An 8,566-nucleotide genomic window follows, 5' to 3' on the forward strand; every position below is an offset into this window, starting at 1 on the left:
GGCAACACTAAGTGTACACAATTATTTCATAGCTTCCTGAGTGGTTCCATCATTTTGTTATGGTTAATTAGCATCTACTGCAGCTAATTATGCTTTAATTACCATACTCTGCTGTTTACCTTTGTATTGCAGCTCTACAGGAAGTGTAGAGATGTTTAATGAACACAAAATTGCGTGCACGTGCTGGGGTGATAGACAAATGATAGCAGTGTGTCATGTAGCTGTTCATGAATCTGGCCCGCAGTAGTTAAATACCTTCTTAAATGTGACATGTGACATATCATGCTTTCGACATAAGCACTTAACTGATTTTTTACCTCCTGTAAAGTATTAATAATTGCCCTTATGTTCATGTGAATCCAGTTCTTTTTACCAAATTATAAGAGATGATTTTTTTATTTATTCATTTAATAAATAAGCTTGTGCATTGGACCAAAACATTTTTTTTAACATTAGCAGTCAAACATGCAGGCAGATTTTAGAAAATTCAGCATAAAGGAAAATAAAAGAGCAATTCTAATACAAAGATTATCATTACCAGCTCAGTGTCAAACAGATATCGTACATATGAGTGTGCATTTGTCATTACCTAGATCGATATTTACCATGACTTTTGAATCTATTCTGTTGTCCTTCTCTTGCATTGATGTTACATAGGATCCCTTCACTTAAAGCAGATTTAATTTGCTCTGAGCAGGCCGCTGTCTGGGGCATGTCAGAAGGTAATCTTTAACGTGGAGGGGACCTGATATATTCAGTGTGAAACTAAACAGTGGACAACATAGTTGCCTTTTCATAAAATACACGGTACAAAAAGATCCCTTGATGGTTAATACAATATGAAGCAGTTGACAAGCATGCGGAACCCGCACAAACAGAGCCAGACTTTGCTGTGGTTTATACTTAATCATGCTGAAGGTAGGGCTTTCAATAGGCACAGCATGCCACGATTTTTAAAGCGGTGCAGTTAATATGTTTTTAATGTATGACAGGTGTACACAGCTGTACATTTAATAAGTTTCCAATGTCAGAGGACGCTGCTGCATGCAGTTTTATTACCTGATGCTGCTGTAATACCATCATTTTTTTGGGCATAACTAGATGTGAGAGATAATTGGCTTACTATGGCCATTTTTATTATTTGTTCTAATCCTCCTCCTTTATTTCATCACTGTCATTCAAGCTGTTGCTTTCACACAGAGTTTCTTTTTGTGTCTTTAAACTTTTTTTCTAAAAAAAAGAGATACAAACAAAAGTATACACTTGTTCTTCAAATAATCTGATGTTTAATACTTCATGAGTTCTAATCTTTTAAAGATTCCCTTGTTGGCCAAAGAAGAACATGTCTGTAGTACTTCTGGGACTCAAGTTAATAAAGTTTGAATGAAGCCAGATATGTGAAATAATATTTTATTCTTTGGGGTAGAAATCATAAAAAAGTCAAAGCCAGTTGTACATGTTCAGTTACTTAAAGGTCATGCAAAGACAAGGGGCAGCATTCACAAAGCCTCCGTTTAAGAGTTATAACTCATACACGGAGGCTGCAGTTAAACGGAGTGATGTCAGCATGCTCTGCATATTCATGAGAGCATGCTGAATCACACCTAAGGCTAACACGGTCCATGTAAGATAGTAGGGGGCGTGTCCGTAGGCCGAGCCCTGTAAGCAGACACACCCCCAGAAGAGTAAAAGTGCCCAAAGTAAACACCCACGCCAGAGTCCATGGAAATGTGAATAAACACAACACAACACATGTCCCCACAGACTACGAACATAAAATGTACAAATGAACATCACATAATTTTTTTTTAAATTGTAAAGATGTTTAACCGTGAGTGCGCTCGTTTGCGTGGGCATGCCCGTAGCGCAGCTACAGTTAGCAGTCAGTGGGAAAGCATATAACAACTAAATAAGCAAAGTAAGCCAAGAAGCAATAGCGTAGCAGTAGAGATGTTGGCTGGAGAGCAGGCATTCTTAGTTCAAGTCCCCACAACACCAATTTTTATTTTTAGCAAAATAAGCACGAAACAAGTCCCTGACAAATATGTACACATAAAATCACATTTTAAGTAAAATGTAATGAAATAGCCCATTGATATTGAACAAATGTGAGGTAACAAAACAATAAAAAATGCCAGATGTGCCCATAGCTGAGCTACAGTTTAACAGGGTGAGTGCATGTGCCCGTAGGTGAGCAGTGGTTTAACTGGTGCAAAATGAGTGCCTGTAGGTGGGCAGTGGTTTAACACGCTGAAACTATGTGCCCCTAGCTGAGCTGAGCATAATATGCATGCTGATAGCCAAATGAGGCTTAAAGCAGTGTACCCCGTTTGCGCGGAGCTGCGCACCGCGCAAACAAGCTAACCAACGGGCAGCATTGAGCAAGCCATATCAAAACTGCCTTTGCACAGACACACCCCTCAGCTTGTCTAGACAGTCATAAAAAATAAAAAGTAGTGGCCAGGTTCGAACCCAGGATACTATACACCATAGTCAAGGTACTGAACCACTAAGCCATGACAGCAGTACCTATAAATGCAATAACAGCTAATATATAGGAATGAATACAAACTGGAGCATGACAATGCAGGTTTACTGAAGTTGATACAATTCCAAAATGGCCAATCACAGATATGTGCGGGAAAAATGGACTATATAAGCCCCATAGGTGGGAATACACAGCATAAACGATTGTAGAACTGAACTGCAGCCAGAATGACAGGAGTAGGAGAGGGTAGTAGCTTTCGAGCACAGAGGTGGGGCGTTGAGGAGTCCAGGTACATGGTCTGGCTCCTAGTCCACAATCATGAGGCCCAACTCATGCAGGGCCAGGTCCTCTGGGGAGCATACAGGGCTGAGGCGTGGGACCGGTTGGCTCATGATCTCACCAGTGCCGCAGGGATTCCAAGGAATGGTGAGCAGGTCTGTCACCACCATGCAGACCTGAAGAGATGCAAGCAGGACAAACTGAACCTTTGGATCCAGGAGGCCCGGCAAATGCCCAACGCCCCACTACTGAGTAAGTTACATTTAATTATGTATGTAAGAAATTAAACTAGCTGATATTATGGAGATGTTTATTCCAATATTACTTCATTTATATTACAGTTGCAGGTGTCCGTTCTGCGAACCGCAGAGCCTATGGCGATAGGCTGGTGCGGTCGCGCCACCAGGCAGGTCAGTAATCCACTACCAATAACTGTAAAGAAATATAAAAGTATGACAGTCAGCAAAAGAGTGCAGTGTAGTCACTAAGGAATAAAATGTGCAAGTAACAGTGTGAAAGTGTTTGCAAGTATTGCTTGATTACAAAAGTGTGTTGCAGCCTGTAAGCCAAACAGAAAAATGAAAAAATGTTTGACATAAATTCTGAAATAAAAATGCCCCACCTGTAAGAAAATAGTACACAACCTGCAGCAGGCTGAAAAGTATAGCTGCAGAAGATGATGAAATCACATGTGTGAAATATATCCCTGTTGAAATACTGAAACATGACATAAGTGAGACTGCTGGAAAGGATTGTAATAACTACAGGTAAAACATGTCAATAAAGCTTAGAAGTAAGTACCATCCTGAATAGTAAAATGAAAACAAGTGAGAGGGTGTGAGAAAGTGTCATGAATCCAGCAATACAGTAGTAATAACCCCTGAATAAAGTATACTGCAGTCAGTACAGAATGAAATGCATGTGAGAATCCAAACCAAACAGTGAAATCTGTTCAAAGTGTTGCTGCATCTGGAATGTGTATCCCAAAATCTGGATATGTTGCTCTCAGTCTGCAATATGCAGATAGTATGATTGTTTGATATACCAAACATCCACACTTGGCTATAGCTATATAAAGCAAATGTAGCAGGATGATGTAGCTGAACAAAGCTAGATATGAATGTGTATGAAGAACAATAAAATGTATATTGATGTTGCAGTAACAGTCCTATCACCAAGTTGAAGTAGTTATCATATTGGAAACTGTAGTTAGAACAGTAGTGTGTATATATGTGCAGCTATTAGAAATGTACAGCATATGTATTGGTATTCGAAGGTGTTAATATTATTTGCTTCACCCCACCCTATAACCACATATAACCCAATCCAGCAATACAGTAGTAATAACCTCTGAATAAAGTATACTGCAGTCAAGACAGAATGAAATGCATGTGAGAATCAAAACCAAGCAGCAAAATCTGTTCAAAGTGTTGCTGCATCTGGAATGTGTATCCCAAAATCTGGATATGTTGCTCTCAGTCTGCAATATGCAGATAGTATGATTGCCTGATATACCAAACATCCACACTTGTCTACAGCTATATAAAGCAAATGTAGCAGGATGATGTAGCTGAACAAAGCTAGATATGAATGTGTATGAAGAACAATAAAATGTATATTGATGTTGCAGTAGCAGTCCTATCACCAAGTTGAAATAGTTATCATATAGGAAACTGTAGTTAGAACAGTAGTGTGTATATATGTGCAGCTATTAGAAATGTACAGCATATGTATTGGTATTTGAAGGTGTTAATATTATTTTCTTCACCCCACCCTATAACCACATATAACCCATTCCACGTGAAAATGGTATGTGCAATCACAATTAACACCCTTGGACATTTGTCCTGTTGGGTCATATATATTTGCATGTCCATTGATGCATCTGCCCTGTTCATACATCCAAACCTGATGGCCTGTTGCCATCAATCAACCCTGCATGTTGTTGGACTGTGTATTGCTGTTCAAATTATGCATGTGTTTTGCTCGCTGTTCAATGGTGTGAATATCTGGGTGTTTGTTTAATTGGCAATACTAATGCATGCTGTTACAACTAATTGTGAATGGTATTATATGTCACTAACCCAAACTGTCATGACATAATGCAAAACATAGGATGACAGGGAAGGCGGGTTCCAGTGGACCCACCTCTCCCACCTCAGCTGGCGAGTGCACCTGGTACTAGTGCCCAGTCTGGACCCTCCTCCGGTGGCCCTGTGCCACCTGTGGGTGGAAGCGCTGCAGGGGATGGGGCTCACCCCCCCTCTGCAAGTGTGGCCGGAGGAGGGCCACCACTCACCCTCCGTAGCGTCCGGACTGTGGTGCTTAGGGAGATTCTGGACTCCGTTCTTGAGCCCCTATGCCAGCTTGAGGCATGGGTGGCACAACTTACGGGCATGCCTGTTGCCTGGCCTACACAGCCCCCAGCACAGCCCTGTCCTGGGCAGTGAAGGAACAGTGGCAACTGCCTATGGGTGGGGATATCAGTTCCACTGTTGCCATCTGTGGGCTCATGGGCTCTGGATATCCAAACCTCCATCCCCGTCAATTGTGTAACCCCCCCACACGTGTCATACACCGCCCCTGTATGCGTCTTGTTTGTCTTGTCTGTTTACCTACCCAACCTACCTCCCCAGCTGTACCAACTTCCTTCACCTGACATACCACTCTCACCTGAAAAAAAAAAAAAGGGCACTCTACCCACAAAAAAATTATGCCCCATACATAGCTGCCCATTCCGCACACATGTCTGCTGGACATGGAAACTATCAATTACAATTGGCTGTACAACAAGTATTATTGTTGTCCTGACACCTCTCTCATGGGTGGAAGGTTTCAAATGTCACACCAAATTACATACATATGCACAGCTGTTGCTGATGAAGAAATGGGCAGCTATGGGCCTTACCTACATCCCTCCTGCAAATCCCAAGCTTGTTTCCCTACTGTCTTACCCTCTTTGTGACCTCTTTTTCACGACTTTTCTGTCTCCCCATTTTCATTTCTTTCAAAGAAAATAGCGCAAGTGTGTGCCAGAGTAAGCACTGTTAAGCGGTTGTAAGCGGGTGTGCGCGTGTGTACGCGGAGCTAACTACCAGTGCGCATGCGGGAGCTCCGCGCAAACCAGCTCTAACACGGTTACAACTGCTTAAAAGTGCCTTAGTCATTTTGATTGACGGGTCCTGTATTCAGTTCAAAAGCAAAATAAAATCCCACTGTCAGTCCCGAACCCAGGAACTTGGAAACAGTAGTCTGTATGACCTACCACTAAGCCATGACTCTTACACATGAACATTGTGCTAAAATAAATATAACATGTAATAGTAGGGATGAATGTAAAGGGAATATAGGATGTGTAGTACCCAAAGCATGTCATTTAGAATTACTGTCAAAACTACTGGACTCCCACAATAGTAGTGTGTGAACAGAAACAGCCATGCTAGTTGGTAGCTTGTAGGTAATAATGTCAGTTAATGTACATATATAAATTATATATATATATATATATATATATATATATATATATATATATATATATATATAGTTGTAGGTGTCATTGTGCATACACACTTACTACAGGGAACAGGAGAGAGGAATGGAGAAATGTGAATCTACAACACAGCCTGAATCATGAGAGAGATACTAACCTTTACACTCACAGAACAGTGTCCACAGCATACCAGCATGGTCCCCGCCCTTACAATCTGAAAGGGCAATGCCTATCTCACATACCCTTTTATAGCACTGTCCTGAAATCACAGTGAGAACTGCAATCAGTACACAACTGGCTGTATGCAATTAGCAAATGCTGGCTTACAATTGGTGCAGAGGCCAAGGTGCACTGATTATGGCCTATAAAATCCTCTATAATCTGGACAATACTCCTGCACTTCAAATATTATCACCCCCTATAACAATCCTAGACAGCTTCAATTCTCTAACAAACTACTAATTCAGACTAGCAAAATGAATAGCACAGCTGGTGATTCTCACTTCGCAAACTCTGTAAGTAGATCCTGGAACCCACTTCCAGCTGATATTATCTTACTTTCCACCTTAGGTCAATTTAACACTAGACTCAAACAACATTTGTCACTTAACTGGCTATGTCAATGTATCAAGCCTGGCTAACTCGAATGTGTAAAATCTGTTAACCAGTTTACTGTGTAATTTAATTTAATCGTGACTTGTGCTCAGGACTAACTTTAACCTGTGGAACATGTTTAACTTGCTTACTTATGTAATCTCTGTAAATAATCTGTTTGTAATATGTAATGCTGGTATTATGTAATGCTGTGTCTGCTTACCCTTGGAGATTTTTTCCCCGGGCCTCCGCTGAAAATGGACATGCATCCAGTCGGACTATCCCGGTCAACAAATGTAAGATAAATAAATAAATAAAAAATATTACAGTGACTACAATACAAGTCAGACATTGACATGCACTGACAGCATGCTGAACACACTGGGGCATACGTGGGGACTCAGAATAGCATCCTGCCTGAGCATCACACACCTCCGCAGCTGGCACACAGGCATATGTTCCGTTGGAACAGAGCACATGCCACACATGGCACACACATCCCGTGTGCCACACACTCACAGCCAGTAGGGCTACACAACACACCTGCTACAGACGTGTCAGGTACCTGTCTTGGGTGCTGCACTGGGGTCCCCACTCAACAGGCTGTATCTGGTGAAGGTCACAGTGATATGCCTCAGGGCACTATGGTCCACCACAGAACACATGCATACAGGTCAGTCAGAGGCATGGACACATATGACTCACTCATTGACCATGCCAGTATGGCTGACCTGAGACATACCTCCCTGGACTACATGATAGGGAACATAGAATGGATCTCTCAGCATGTGGCACAGGCCAATATAAGCCTGATCTTGGTTGCCAACATACCCTCACCAGGTATGCTACCACTATATGTGGGAAGGGTGTTGTAAGTCTACATTATGCTCAGTCTCCATTGTCATTCATAGGGTATCCACTGGCTGTCAATGTGTGCTTACATGCTAGGGAATCCACAATGATGTGCAAGGGTCATCTTGCACGTGACACCCATGGCCCGATGTATATTGGCAAAGATCCTTGATACACACATACTGCCTTATGCTGCAGGACACGGTTTACAAAGCCACCTCCGCAGGTATCACACAGGTTAGGACACTAACAGTGCTGCTACACAACAACAGCAGTATACACCGCAAGATATATGCACCGGACACTGTCCTCAGCACGGTGAACTGCAATGTCTGTGCAGTACCAGAGTCCTGCTTCATGGCTCACAGGTGTTATCCATCACTGACAGGTTATGCCCCATACCATGCCTGTCATCCCCTACACATGTAACACACATGGACAAGAGGGTGGTATCCCAAGGCACCACAGATACACAAATCTCCTGGTTGTTGGCACAGCACAAAGCATCAGGGCCTAATCATGTGCAGCAAACAGTGTGTTGGACTGCCATCTGGTTCATAGCCTGGCACACACAACCCTCCCATAAACAGGAAGACCACCTATCCTCCATAACAACACTGGCAATATGACAGTCTCAAGAACTGTCTTTATATGGCTGGACTGCATCCAGCCAAACATTGTGCGTGAGCATTACTGTAGCTACAACACACTAGTTGAAGAGTTCACAGCATGTGGTCACTGAATTGCAGTGGAATGACATGGTACCACTACCAAAACAGGTGGGAACATGCAGCACCTGGACATCGACTACATGTACACTATATGGCCCAGACCAGATGTGTATCCCCTGCTGTAGGTATTTT

The sequence above is a fragment of the Protopterus annectens genome, chromosome 3.part0 (genome assembly GCF_019279795.1).
Source record: "Protopterus annectens isolate FY-2018-M chromosome 3.part0, PAN1.0, whole genome shotgun sequence".
Lineage (NCBI taxonomy): Eukaryota > Metazoa > Chordata > Ceratodontiformes > Protopteridae > Protopterus > Protopterus annectens.